This window comes from Felis catus, chromosome C1 (genome assembly GCF_018350175.1).
Source record: "Felis catus isolate Fca126 chromosome C1, F.catus_Fca126_mat1.0, whole genome shotgun sequence".
Classification (NCBI taxonomy): Eukaryota; Metazoa; Chordata; class Mammalia; order Carnivora; family Felidae; genus Felis; species Felis catus.
In genome coordinates, this window is record NC_058375.1 from 196608335 (window position 1) to 196624176 (window position 15842).

Sequence of the window (15842 nt, forward strand, 5' to 3'; positions counted from 1 at the left end):
CTGTGTCTTCCATTCATGTGTGGAAATGCAGTTGTTCTTTTAAATATTTTCATGTACTTGAATAAATATTTAAGTTTCATACATAGCTCCTACTGAAATGGATACTCAATAAATATGTAGGTGACTGACTTTTTTTCAAAAACAAAACAACAACCAAACAAAATCTCAACACAGAACCACAATATTTTATCTGTTTGTGGCACTAATTTAGTTTTTCTCCTAAATAATATATTGATCAGGAAAAAAAAGTTTGTGTTAAATTCTGTATTTTGGGGGTGCCTGAGTGGCTCAGTCAATTGAGCATCCAACTCTTGATCTCAGCTCAGGTGTTGATCTCAGAGTTGTAAGTTCAAGCCCAACGTTGGGCTTTGCACTGGGTGTGGAGCCTGCTTAAAAAAAAAACAAACAAAAAAAACAAACAAAAACTATCTTTTGTTCTGCAACACTGATTACATAAATTAAAAAAAAAAAGACAGAAAATAGCACCTTTACTTAAAGCTTACCTTAGTTGTATGAATGAACAGATTTAACAAGAAACAACTGCCAGTATCTCCTAGAGATTTGTTCTTACACATGTTTTTATTATATCAAATTATTTTACATTCCTAAAACTCAAAGCTAGTTGGAGAATAAAATGACAACACATCAAATTATTAGCTAAATATAGTCTATAGGAAGAATATTCTAAAAAGAAGATGGGCTGTTTAAAGATAAAGAACATTAGGGTCAGCCATTAATGTCAAAGGCAAGTAAATACCATTCCAAGTATCCCAGATAATACACACTAATAGTGGGTTTTAGCTGGATTCAGGCTGATGCAGGTGCATGTTCAGCAGCTGCAGAGGCAACACACATACACACATATTCACACATAGACATGCACACGGAGCATAATATAAACTAACTCTCTTGAAATGCAGAAAATGGAAAACTGTAAACACAGAAAACTCAAAGAGTAATGAGCTCATATAAATGCTTGAACACTAACCCTCCATTTCCCTGTGATTGTTTTAACTCCTAACAGTCCAAGATTTTAAATCATACAATAGATACATACTTAGGCTGAAATTCTAAGAGAAAATTATTTCTTCAAAATACTTACTGGCTGTTGGATCTTAAACATCTTTCCTAATTTTTCATTGCCTCAGCTTTCTCATCCTATAATAATTGAATTTATCACAAATGCTTTCTATTTGATTGCATACAGACATAATATATGCATATAAAATAGTACAGTGCTTGACTCATAACGCTAAATAAATTTTAATTATTACTTTACCAATATTATCCCACAGTTGATTAACGGTTTCAGTGAAGAAGTAAAACACAAAATTAAGATTTACTTTATTATCACAAATCTTACTTGAATTCATAAAAGCATACTTTTCAACTAATTTTCTAGTTGATCACTACATTTATTTTACTAGTTTTAAATGAAACTAAACAATATAGTTGTTAATTTCACTGTAGAATCTGTAAAAGAAAAGTAGTTCCCAAATCTACTTTTTCTATGTCAGACTAAAAGACTTGGTTCACTGACCAACAGAAAACAATCACACTGTCTCACAAATGCAGAATTAGCATTTATGGAAACACAGGTACTATTTTAAGTTACACAGGAATGGTGTGAGGCAAGTTCTTTGTTTTTGTTTTTGTCTTATTACCAAAAGTAAACAGAAGGATCTTCATAGATGTTATAAGAATCACCAACTCAAGCAAATACCTTACCTTAGTTGAGAAAATATTCATATTATATTAAGTTTTTAAAAAGTTATATTATTATAAAGTTTCTTAATATATTAGTTTATTACAAACTTAGTAACTTTAAACAACATATATTTATTATCTACAATTCTGGTGGTGACAAGTCTGAAACGGGTCTCACTGGGCTAAAATCAAGATGTCAGCAAATCTAAATTCCTTTTGGAGGATGTGGAAAAGAATGTTTATTTGCTTTTTTCAGCTTCTAGAAGTTGCCTGCTTTCCTCGGCTCATGGCCTTTTCATCCATCTTCAAAGCCAGCACAAGGACCAAATCCTTTTTACTCTGCCATAACCTAGATTCTCTCACTGTGTCCCCTCTTACACTTTTAAGAACGCTGTGATTACTTTGGGCTCTCCCAGATAATTCAGGATTATCTTATTATCTTAAGGTCAACTGATTAGCAAACTTAATTCCATCCACACCTTTAATTTTCCTCTGCAGTGTGACCTATCACAAGCTCCAGGGATTCAGATGTGGACATCTTTGAAGGGCCATTATTCTGACTCCGACCTACCTCTCAGCTGATGATTTTGGAGCAACTACTACACTTTACACTTGGAGCACTTTAATATTTTAATGTGTTATAAATACGTACTCACATGCATATATATTTTGTGAAAAGTAGTAAAACAGGAAATATAGAAGGCCTCTCTGAAGAATTAACATTTGAAAAGTGACTTGAAGGAAGTGAAAAATGGAAACAGAATAGGCGAACGATTCTAAGCAAAGAGAACAGTAACTTCAGAGGCCATGAAGAGGAAAGGTGTTTGGTGTTCTTGAGGAATAGCTAAGAGGACAGGATAGTCTGGCTGGAATGGAGGGAGGGGGAGGATTGGGGGTTGAAGTTTGAGGAGAAAACAGGTGGAACATGAAGATCCTTGTGAGTTATTTAACTAAGAGTGAGTTATATCCGAGCACAAGAGTCTCACAATTGGAAAAGCAGCATTACAGCTGCTCTGTGTGCCCGGCAAGGCTGGAAGCAGGAAGACCGGTTTGAAGACTCACCTAATAATCCAGTTGAGAAGTAATAGTGGCTGGGATCATGGTGGAAGCAGAGGAGGGAAAGAAACATATAGGATGAATATTTTATAGAAGGAAGGGGTTGGCCACATTTCCTGGTGGAAAGAATTTAAATTCAGAAAAAGCAAAAAAAAGGAAAGAATCCTAGACAACCCCAACATTTTTATTGTGAGCAACTGGAAGAACATACACTTCATATTTACAAAAACGGGACAAACTATAGGGGAAGCATGTCTAGAAGGAAAAATCAAGCCCTTAAGCTGATAGACACACCTAGGGGATATCTTCTGTCAGACAGTACTGATAATCTGTCAATATTCATTCTTTTCTCCTTAATAACAGATCTCCTGAGTTTTAGTCGGGCATATTTCCCAGTCTCTCTTGAAGCTTGATTTGGCTATGTGACTTAGTAATGGACATTGGAGTACAAGAGAAAACTATGGCAGCTCCAGATCGTGCCCTCAAAAGAATTATGTGCTCCTCTGTTTCTCTGTTCTTGTCACTTGTTGCTAAGAGTTGTCCTACCAACCCAAACCATCTCCATCAGAGAGATTAACTGATACATTGCTTATGTTGATATATTTTGGGGTCTCTTTTTTACAGCAGCTTAGCTAATGCTTAACTAAATATAGCATCTAAGCAAAAATATCAACCAGGCAGCTGACTATTGTACTATATAAGTCTGTGTTCAGGGGAGATTTCAAGGATGGAGACATACAAATGGGAGTCTAGCATCTAGATGGTATTTGAAGTCAGGGGACTAGATGAAGTACTGATGTCTAGCGTTTTCTTCAGACAAACATCAATTTTCTCCACATTCATGTGTTTACTCCATGATGACAAAACAGGCACTGAATAGCATGGCTTTTGCCTTGATTTTTTTCCTTTGATTGTCACTCCTCAGACTCATAATACAAACTACTGGAAGACATACATAGCCATCAAACCCAGAGTGTGAAACTGATCTTTCACGTTGGAAGAAGAGCAAGCACCTTATTTGACCATTATTTTACCATACAGAGACCAGACTCATTTTTATGTTCTTCTTGGATATTTATGATTACAGTCCTAGTGATAAATCCCATGACCTTCTTTCTATCACAAGTTACCTATTGAAGAATCTAAAAGGCAGGAATTTTCGTTTGATCAGATAATGCCTATTTTTAAAATTAACTCTGAGTGACTCAGGCAAAGTTTCATCTTTCTAGAAGCCATCAAACCCCACAACTATCCCTGGTAATCCTCATCATTCCAAATTACACATGGATATAATTAAATTGGTTAGGATAGGATTTGAATTTTAGAATGTAGGCTAAAAATTATTCTTCTTGGAAGAATTGAATCCTTTTTTTTTTCATGCATAAGTGATTTCTTTATTATTTGCATTTGGCCATTTACGAACCCTTCAAATGTTGCACAAAATCATATTTCTAGGGTAATTCCTAATAAAATGTTATTTTTTTTCAATATATGAAATTTATTGTCAAATTGGTTTCCATACAACACCCAGTGCTCATCCCAAAAGGTGCCCTCCTCAATACCCATCACCCACCCTCCCCTCCCTCCCACCCCCCATCAACTCTCAGTTTGTTCTCAGTTTTTAACAGTCTCTTATGCTTTGGCTCTCTCCCACTCTAACCTCTTTTTTTTTTTTCCTTCCCCTCCTCCATGGGTTTCTGTTAAGTTTCTCAGGATCCACATAAGAGTGAAAACATATGGTATCTGTCTTTCTCTGTATGGCTTATTTCACTTAGCATCACACTCTCCAGTTCCATCCATGTTGCTACAAAGGGCCATATTTTGTTCTTTCTCATTGCCATGTAGTACTCCATTGTGTATATAAACCACAATTTCTTTATCCATTCATCAGTTGATGGACATTTAGGCTCTTTCCATAATTTGGCTATTGATGAGAGTGCTGCTATAAACATTGGGGTACAAGTGCCCCTATGCATCAGTACTCCTGTATCCCTTGGGTAAATTCCTAGCAGGGCTATTGCTGGGTCATAGGGTAGGTCTATTTTTAATTTTCTGAGGAACCTCCACACTGCTTTCCAGAGGGGCTGCACCAATTGGCATTCCCACCAACAGTGCAAGAGGGTTCTCGTTTCTCCACATCCTCTCCAGCATCTATAGTATCCTGATTTGTTCATTTTGGCCACTCTGACTGGCGTGAGGTGATATCTGAGTGTGGTTTTGATTTGTATTTCCCTGAAGAGGAGTGACATTGAGCCTCTTTTCATGTGCCTGTTGGCCATCCGGATGTCTTCTTTAGAGAAGTGTCCATTCATGTTTTCTGCCCATTTCTTCACTGGGTTATTTGTTTTTCGGGTGTGGAGTTTGGTGAGCTCTTTATAGATTTTGGATACTAGCCCTTTGTCTGATATGTCATTTGCGAATATCTTTTCCCATTCCGTTGGTTGCCTTTTAGTTTTGTTGGTTGTTTCCTTTGCTGTGCAGAAGCTTTTTATCTTCATGAGATCCCAATAGTTCATTTTTGCTTTTAATTCCCTTGCCTTTGGGGATGTGTTGAGTAAGGGATTGCTATGGCTGAGGTCAGAGAGGTCTTTTCCTGCTTTCTCCTCTAGGGTTTTGATGGTTTCCTGTCTCACATTCAGGTCCTTTATCCATTTTGAGTTTATTTTTGTGAATGGTGTGAGAAAGTGGTCTAGTTTCATCCTTCTGCATGTTGCTGTCCAGTTCTCCCAGCACCATTTGTTAAAGAGACTGTCTTTTTTCCATTGGATGTTCTTTCCTGCTTTGTCAAAGATGAGTTGGCCATACGTTTGTGGGTCTAGTTCTGGGGTTTCTATTCTATTCCATTGGTCTATGTGTCTGTTTTTGTGCCAATACCATGCTGTCTTGATGATTACAGCTTTGTAGTAGAGGCTGAAGTCTGGGATTGTGATGCCTCCTGCTTTGGTCTTCTTCTTCAAAATTACTTTGGCTATTTGGGGCCTTTTGTGGTTCCATATGAATTTTAGAATTGCTTGTTCTAGTTTCAAGAAGAATGCTGGTGCAATTTTGATTGGGATTGCATTGAATGTGTAGATAGCTTTGGGTAGTATTGACATTTTGACAATATTTATTCTTCCAATCCATGAGCAGGGAATTTCTTTCCATTTCTTTATATCTTCTTCAATTACCTTCATAAGCTTTCTATAGTTGTCAGCATACAGATCTTTTACATCTTTGGTTAGATTTATTCCTAGGTATTTTATGCTTCTTGGTGCAATTGTGAATGGGATCAGTTTCTTTATTTGTCTTTCTGTTGCTTCATTGTTAGTGTATAAGAATGCAACTGATTTCTGTACATTGATTTTGTTTCCTGCAACTTCGCTGAATTCATGTATCAGTTCTAGCAGACTTTTGGTGGAGTCTATCGGATTTTCCATGTATAATATCATGTCATCTGCAAAAAGCGAAAGCTTGACTTCATCTTTGCCAATTTGGATGCCTTTGATTTCCTTTTGTTGTCTGATTGCTGATGCTAGAACTTCCAACACTATGTTAAACAACAGCGGTGAGAGTGGGCATCCCTGTTGTGTTCCTGATCTCAGGGAAAAAGTTCTCAGTTTTTCCCCATTGAGGATGATGTTAGCTGTGGGCTTTTCATAAATGGCTTTTATGATCTTTAAGTATGTTCCTTCTATCCCGACTTTCTCAAGGGTTTTTATTAAGAAAGGGTGCTGGATTTTGTCAAAGGCCTTTTCTGCATCGATTGACAGGATCATATGGTTCTTATCTTTTCTTGTATTAATGTGATGTATCGCGTTGATTGATTTGTGAATGTTGAAGCAGCCCTGAATCCCAGGAATGAATCCCACTTGATCATGGTGAATAATTCTTTTTATATGCTGTTGAATTCGATTTGCTAGTATCTTATTGAGAATTTTTGCATCCATATTCATCAGGGATATTGGCCTGTAGTTCTCTTTTTTTACTGGGTCTCTGTCTGGTTTAGGAATCAAAGTAATACTGGCTTCATAGAATGAGTCTGGAAGTTTTCCTTCCCTTTCTATTTCTTGGAATAGCTTGAGAAGGATAGGTATTATCTCTGCTTTAAACGTCTGGTAGAACTCCCCTGGGAAGCCATCTGGTCCTGGACTCTTATTTGTTGGGAGATTATTGATAACCGATTCAATTTCTTCGCTGGTTATGGGTCTGTTCAAGCTTTCTCTTTCCTTCTGATTGAGTTTTGGAAGAGTGTGGGTGTTTAGGAATTTGTCCATTTCTTCCAGGTTGTCCAATTTGTTGGCATATAATTTTTCATAGTATTCCCTGATAATTGCTTGTATCTCTGAGGGATTGGTTGTAATAATGCCATTTTCATTCATGATTTTATCTATTTGGGTCATCTCCCTTTTCTTTTTGAGAAGCCTGGCTAGAGGTTTGTCAATTTTGTTTATTTTTTCAAAAAACCAACTCTTGGTTTCGTTGATCTGCTCTACTGTGTTTTTTAGATTCTATATTGTTTATTTCTGCTCTGATCTTTATTATTTCTCCTCTTCTGCTGGGTTTAGGCTGCCTTTGCTGTTCTGCTTCTAGTTCCTTTAGGTGTGCTATTAGATTTTGTATTTGGGATTTTTCTTGTTTCTTGAGATAGGCCTGGATTGCGATGTATTTTCCTCTCAGGACTGCCTTCACTGCAGCCCAAAGCGTTTGGATTGTTGTATTTTCATTTTCGTTTGTTTCCATATATTTTTTAATTTCTTCTCTAATTGCCTGGTTGACCCACTCATTCTTTAGTAGGGTGTTCTTTAACCTCCATGCTTTTGGAGGTTTTCCAGACTTTTTCCTGTGGTTGATTTCAAGCTTCATAGCATTGTGGTCTGAAAGTATGCATGGTATAATTTCAAGGAATTGAATCCTTTTGCAAAATGTTATACAGCATGTTTTACCTTGAAAATCTGTTTACTTTGTATACATCACCCACTGAAATTTCTTTTTTTAAATAATTTTTTAACATTTATTTATTATTGAGAAAACAGAGAGAGACAGAGCATGGGCATGGGAGTAGCACAGAGAAGTGAAGACACAGAATCCAAGCTCTGAGCTGTCAGCACAGAGCCCAATGGGGGCCTCGAACTCACAGACAGCAAGATCATGACCTGAGCCAAAGTTGGATGCTTAACTGACTGAGCCATCCAGGCACCCCGCCACTTAAATTTCATAATGTAACTTTATAGCCTAAGTCCATGCATTGTCTCTTCTCTCTCTACTGAAGCATGGGGTGGGGGGAGGCATATTTAGGTATCTCCTTCACATACACGCCATATCACTTTATATAGTTAGCACCAGAGAGGGAAGGGATTAAGGTTTCACAACTGAAAGCCAGGGTCTGAGCTCTGAAAGTCTCAGTAGACCAGAAAGGGTAAAGACAGCTTGGGTATTGATGACTGCAGGCATAAACATTTCAGGATATCACAGTTACAGGACACTTTTGTCTTTGAATTTATGTTAGGTAATTACCTAAATTTTCCTGACATTAATGTATCTTTTGAAAACCCTGTATCTTGGGACTACAAATAGAGTATACTATTGATTCTTGTTTCTGCTCTAGTAAGGGACACTGGAATTAAAAACTATTAAACAGATTTTCTCCTTATTATTATACTCATGATTTCAAATCTATTGAGGGATTTTGTCTCACAAAGTCTTACTTAATAAAGCCCTTCAATAATCCACTATGGGGAAAGAATCTATACCATTAAATAAAATCACAGACATAGCTTATTGTGTATCAATGTGTGTATACCAAATGTATATGAATACGTTTTATTGGGTCATGAATCTGAACACCAACTGAATAAGGTTGTTCCAAGATTCGCCCAGCATTTTATGAAACCTATTATTCTTATCTGACATTACTGCAGTATAACAGACCTAGTGACATTTGATTACATTCTGTTTTATTATTGCTATGTAGCAAATTGTTCTCACCAATAAGTGATAAAAATACAGAGGCGACTGTAGTACAAACATGAAGACATCTATTCCCTTTTTTGTGTAGTAAGAGTGTCCAGAAGTGTGTGAACAGCATAGGCCTAGCCTCTTTATTAGCTCATCTTGAAATAATAGTATCAAAAATAGAAAATTCATATATTTTACAAGGTAAATTAAAAAACATGTGGAAGCTACAAAATAGGGAAAAAATGCATGGTTTAACTAATTTATCTGTAACTTAAAGATGGACCCCAAATGTAAAATATTAACTAAAACTGTAAGTTTATATCCTACGTAAATTATTAGAATATTGTAAGCCAATAAGCAATTTACCCTCTATACCAATATTCATATATGCTTACTTTGTTATGGTAGTATGCAATGAATTTTTAGAGAAGGAATATTCTCTGCAATGAATACCCACAAACCATTTGAAAATCATATATTTTTCCACTTCTCTTTTTGACAAATATCTCCTGGCAGTGAGGGAGGTGCAACAGTGTAGATTTGACTTATGTGTTCTACTCCTTTAATATTTTTATTTTCCCACCATTGTCATAAGATTATGATGATATATATCCATACATCTCTGGGTGTGTGTGTGTCCATTATTTTTTCAATTTAAATACTAGGTGTGAGGGGAAGATAACTAAGATAAACTAGTAAGAAAGTCTTAATTTAACTCTCAATATATTTTCTTTTTTTTTATTTTTTTAACATTTATTTATTTTTGAAACAGAGAGAGACAGAGCATGAACAAAGGAGGGTCAGAGAGAGAGGGAGACACAGAATCTGAAACAGGCTCCAGGCTCTGAGCTGTCAGCAGAGAGCCCAAGACAGGGCTCAAACTCATGGACCACAAGATTGTTACCTGAGCCAAAGTCGGATGCTTAACCGACTGAGCCACCCAGGTGTCCCACAGTTAATATATTTTCTAAAGTTTGTATAACCCTTACATAGTTATTACAAATAAACTATGTAATTTTAAATGGCCAAATCTTGTAGATGGTTGGCTTGCAATTTGATTCTGCTTTTTCATAGAGTTATAGCAGTTTGCCCTCATGTCACAAAACTTTATATTCAGATTTTCGAATTCTGTTTAAACCCATTTCCCATTATCTAATGGGAGCAACATTGGACCTATGTAACTAAAGTGTTTAAAATTATTTCTTAAGGGAAAAATAGGCCTATATATCACAACTCTTTCTTCTCAAAGAACTTTTACTAAAAACAATGTGACTATATTCTTTTTTTTTTCTTCATACTTGACAAAACAAAGTAGTGCCAACCAAATTGAACCATTTCTTGGTAATAACCACCATCCCTGTTTAGGAACATCACAGCTTGCAGCATCAATGTTTATAAGAACAAAATACAGTTATTTTGTTACAGATTTCCAACTATCTGTTTTCCCTAGAAAATGACTCCATAATTTATGTGAGTAAGGAATATTTGCAGCTTGCTGTCTATTTTTCAGAAACATTCTAAAATGGGTATAAGCTAAAAATGAATGTCACTTTGGAGAACTCCATAGACTGTTTTCTAAAGTGAATTTAATTTCTCTGATGAAAGGATGAAATTCTTCATTTGGCCAAACTTCACAATTTAGACTGTCAGTATTTTATTAAATATTCTTTAATGTCAACATCTGTTTAAGTGACTTGAATAAGGCAATGTAAATTCAAAAGAATAACTAATGTGGAAGAGAAAGTGGCCCTAAATGGTTAAAATAAAAACAAAAAGGAAAGAAACTAGGAAAACTCTTTGAGATATTGCTTCTTCTTCTTCTGACTCTCTCAGCTGTGCAACCACAAAATTAAGATACAATGTGATCTCATGAGGATGTTGTGAGGAATAAATAAGGGAATCTATGTAAAATATTAAACACAGAATGTGGACTATTGGGGATAATCAACGCATGCTTTCAAAATATACATATATTTAAAAGCAATAAAATATTTGCTGGTATAACAGAAGTTAAACCACACTCAGAACCACTCATTACCCACTCCAGTTAGCTATTCAGTACAGAATTTGTCATATATGGGGATTTTTTTTCTTATTTGTAAAATGAGGAAATTAAATGCAATCATCTTTAAATCCTTATAAGCATATAAATTAGGAAATAAATCAAACCAAAAATTTTCTTTGAGATGAGGTTAGCATATAAAATTAGAAAGTTTTAAATGAGAAAAGAGTAGCTCAAATAAAAGAATAGAAGAGAAATAATTTAACACCCAAAGGAAAATTAGAATCAAATAATACATGGAGAAAATAAGGAAAAGCAGTGCAATACTCAAGGCCAAGAGATATAATCTGATAGTAAAAGGATACAAAAGGCCTTGGCATAATAAGAAACAACAATCACATAAACAGAGTCTGTGTAGGCCAAGTTGAAAGATCAATAATGAAAATAAATATTCAAAGGAGGGAAAAATGAATAATACGTTTGCCAGGAAGCCAAGACATACAAGAAAAGTGTGAAATTACACATTGGGAGGAGGAGTTACTTTATGTGACCTAAGTTTTCCACATGCCAATAGAAAGAGCATAACTTTGCCCTACATTCATATTATGCATTATAAGTCTTAACATACTGCTTCTTGTATAACAATCAGACTTTTTAGAGGCCCTTGGTTAGGCCATCTGTTTTTTAATTTTTATTTAAAGTCTCCCTTTTAGGGGCTCCTGGGTGGCTCAGTTGTAAGCATCTGACTTTAGCTCAGGTCATGATCCCATGGTTAGCGAGTTTGAGCCCCAGGTTGGACCCTGGGTTGACAGCTCAGAGCCTGGAACCTGCTTTAGATTCTGTGCCTTCTCTCTCTCTGCCACTTCCCCCTCGTGCTCTGTCTGTCTCTCAAAAATAAATAAACATTAAAAAGCAAATTTAAGTTTCTCTTTTAAGGATTTTGATAATTCATTATTTTTCAAATAGCTACAACACAGCAATAATGTTCAGAGATACAGACAAATGAGACACATACCTGTCTTTGAGGAGGTGTTAAGTAAGTAGGCAGATATGAAAAATTGTTAAAGGTAAAATGATAAAGATGCATGTATAGACATAAACGTTTATAAAAATGGAAACATATGCTTAAGATTGCACATAAATATACATACTATATGTATCTCACATAAAATAATCCCAATAAAATAATAATTTGAAACATAAACTTAGTTTCCTAAAGTTTACATGTTTCACCATTTTAAATATTTTTCTTACAATTTTATTGGTTGATAATATCGCCACATCTATTTTATGGATGGGGTAACAGAACAGAGGAGTGTCTTTTTTGGTCTATAGAACATATTAGTATGTGCATTTTATTTAAAATTCCAATCATGTTTCCTTGAATATCTTCCATCTTTATATTAAAGACTTCCAAGAGTTTTGGAAAGGTTAGCAGGGAGTAAAGACAAAGATTTCAGAGCAGAAGACAACATAATATTGGCTTCTTTTCTGATACAAATATATCTGTTCAAATATGTCATTCTTAATTTATTTCATCTCTTTAGACTTAGTACTAAATAAGAATAGTCCTCTCATATAAATATTTGATGTTCTTTTTTTATTTTTTTTCCCAACATTAGCATCAAGCCATAACTCTATGGCTTTTAGTACTTAGTTGAAGGTGGCACTGCCCAGTATTCCTTGGTGGCTAGTGATTTATTTTTGCAACACAGATTACACCATTTTCTCACAGCAATCATTTACTTTCTACAATAATGATTTAATTAAAACGCCACAACATTTTATCCTGTATTAGATTATTTTTTTAATTCCATTTAACCAACCTTTCATCAGAGACATTACCATATACTAAACATTTTTTTTTAATTTTTTAATGTTTACTTATTTTTGAGAGTGAGAGAGAGAAAGACAGAGAGAGAGAGAAAGAGAAAGAGCACAAGTCGGGGAGGGGCAGAGAGAGAGGAAAACACAGAATCTGAAGCAGGCTTCCTCTGAGCTGTCAGCACAGAGCCTGAAGCAGGGCTCAAACTCACGGACCTCGAGATCATGACCTGAGCCAAAGTTGGATGTTTAACTGACTGAGCCATCCAGGCACCCCTAAATATTTTGTTTTTAAATAGTACATAGCAGCCAAACTGACAGAGACCAAAGTATGTATGGAAATTCAACACTCTTGTAATTTTCGGAACAACTTCTATCCATGAAATTAATAGCCACTGAAATTTATAATTTAATTTAGTTGTATATATGTAAAATGCTATAAACTGATCAGTGGTTCTAATTTACCTAGCTTAAGTAATAACTATGAAAATGATAACAGTAACAGTAACATTAAAAATCAATGTGCTGAGGCGCCTGTGTGGCTCAGTTGAGAGTCTGACTCTTGATTTCAGATCAGGTCACGATCTCACAGTTTGTGAGTTGGAGCCCCTTGTTGGGTTCTGCACTGTTAGCATGGAGCCTGCTTAGAATTCTCTCTCTCTCTCTCTCTCTCTCTCTCTCTCTCTCTCTCTCCCCCTACCTCACTCAGCTCTCTTCTCTCTCTCTCAAAACAAAGAAGTAAACATTTTTAAAAAATCAACCTGCTAACATGTCTTTGAAACCTTCTTAGTTTCAAGATCTGTACTAATTATTTTTAAAATACTAACATTAATTCTTCAATGCTTTGAAGGATTTTTTTACAAAGAACTTGAACAAACTATACACAAGGCATTTAATAGTAAACTAAATTTATGTTGTATTATTTGCTTCTATGATTTCATTTATTAAACTACTGACGTATAATCAAATTTAATTATCATTTTACATAATCTATGCTAAATTAAAATATCTAAGGTGCTATTGCCATTGGATGAAGTTATTTTTAAATAGGTTAATGTGAATATTTCATATTAATGTATGGGTCTTATATAAGCAGAAGAAAAACAAATGGAAAAACGTGTTAGAATATGTTATATAACATTATTATAAGGAACCTGAAAAATAAAAACAAAGGCATTTTCATCCTACAAAGTGGTTAAAAATTTTAGGGTCTGATCTAAATTAAATATCCACAAAAATAGAGAAATGAATGGCATAAAAAGCCTTGGAATAGTATGAAACAAAAAAATATGTAAATGTGGAAATATATTATCTCATCTATCCCTTGTATGTATGTGAATCTGTTTAGCCATTTTGCAGTGCAGTTTGAAAATATCTATTAGAATTTAAGATGCCTATGTATCAATTTCAACAGGGATTCTAAAGAAATATCTACACATGTGCATGCATAAGGAGGTGTGCTGAAGAATGTTTAAGGAAAAACACTGGAAATATTCTGTTGAGAATTTTTATTTTCATTTAAATTTTTTTTAATTTTTTAATGTATAACTTTATTTTTGAGATAGAGAAAGACAGAGCATGAGCGGGGGAGGGGCAGAGAGAAGGGAGACACAGAATCAGAAGCAGGTTCCAGGCTCTGAGCTATCAGCACAGAGCTGGATGCGGGGCTCGAACTCACAAACCACGACCTGACCCAAAGTCAGATGCTCAACTGACGGTGCCATCTAGGTACCCTGATGAAAATATTGATTATGTCTTCACACATGGTACATCAATTCAACAAAATATAGATTGCGAAAAGGAACCAGGTAGGTCTGTATGTGTTAACATTTAAGGATTACCAAGACCTGCTTACGAAAACAAAAAAGAAAACGTATAGAAAGAGATTTACCAAGTTGGTAAATTGCGGGGCGGGGAAGGTGGATCAATCTCAGGATTGAGTGAGACGCTGTCAAGGCTGGCATGAGGATCCTAAATCCAAGACCCTCTGCAAACCTCCCAGTGGAGATAGAATGGGATTTAAAGGGTGCCTGGGGGACTCAGTCAGTTAAGCATCTGACTTTGACTCAGGTCATGATCTCCTGGTTTGTGGGTTTGAGCCTTGAGTCTGGCTCTGTGTTGACAGCTCAGAGCCAGGAGCCTGCTTTGGATTCTGTGTCTCCCTCTCTCTGCCCCTTCCCTGCTTGTCATCTCTCTCTCTCTCTCTCTCTCTCTCTCTCTCTCTCTCTCTCTCAAAAAATAAACATTAAAAAATTTTAGAGTAAGATTTAAGAAGAAAAAAACCAAGGTGCAATGTCCTCAAAAGGTTTGGAATTGAGTGGTTTACTTCCTTACGTTAGCTCTAGATTTTATAGATTTTTCTGAATGTAGTTCTTATCCTTTTCCCCTTCCCATGGAGGGTTATTTTATTCCCTAGATCTTCCCACAGTTCCACCTTTCCCAATCCCGAATCAACAAGTAGAAGAGCTCCAGCTGGGTTTGTGAGTGATCACATTTGAGATTCAACTTCTCATATGGCAATTTCCATAGTAATTAACACATTTGTCAACAATAGAAAGTAATAAATCCTCCCTCAAGATTTCCAAGCTCCTACCAACAGAGAAAAAAATGTTAAATTGGGGAGCAAATGGCTAACATGATTACCTAGGTCAGCTGACTTTTTACCTAAAAGCATCTCCCTATGTGAAAGAAAGGAAATAGTGGGGGGAAAAAAAGCTCTCTTATTTCCATTTTCCTTTGTAATTCAGCTTCTATCCCAATCTTCTATTGTGCAACCCCAAGACATGGAATACAAGGATGAAAAATTAATTACTTACAAAAAAACTGTATTCAGACACTCTTATTATAGAAAGCTAAGTGTATACTCATTCTGGAACCAGACCACTTGGGTTTGAAATCTAAATCAACCACTTAAACAGTGTGGGGTATGCTATTTAAACTCTTGAGGTGCTCATCTGTAAAATGTAACAGCTTGAAATGTCCTAATATTTTTTATCACTTTTAAGTGAAATAAAATTTATAATATGCTTGGCCCTATGCCTGACTATTTTTGTTTACCAAATAAGCTTTAAAAGTAGACTTTCAAAATCACTTGCATTTTAAGTGGATGGGCTACTTTAGAAGGCTTCATAAACTTCATATAATATTCAATATGATAATACCCCCCAAATTATAGAGCCACATGATATCATATAGGGAGAAACACAAAAACAAGTCAGCAAAACAGAGGTTTATGCCATCGGATGGCATAATAGTCACTTAAATAAAAATTAAACACAGGGGATCCTGAGTGACTCAGTTGGTTAAGCATGCAACTCTT

At 35.5% G+C, this 15842-nt stretch overlaps 1 protein-coding gene across 6 annotated transcripts in view; it reads right to left on the reverse strand.

Annotated features, from left to right (window-relative positions):
- Positions 1–15842, reverse strand: part of ERBB4 (erb-b2 receptor tyrosine kinase 4) — a 1138707-nt gene that overhangs the window by 485584 nt on the left and 637281 nt on the right. The gene's annotated exons all lie outside the window — the stretch shown is intronic.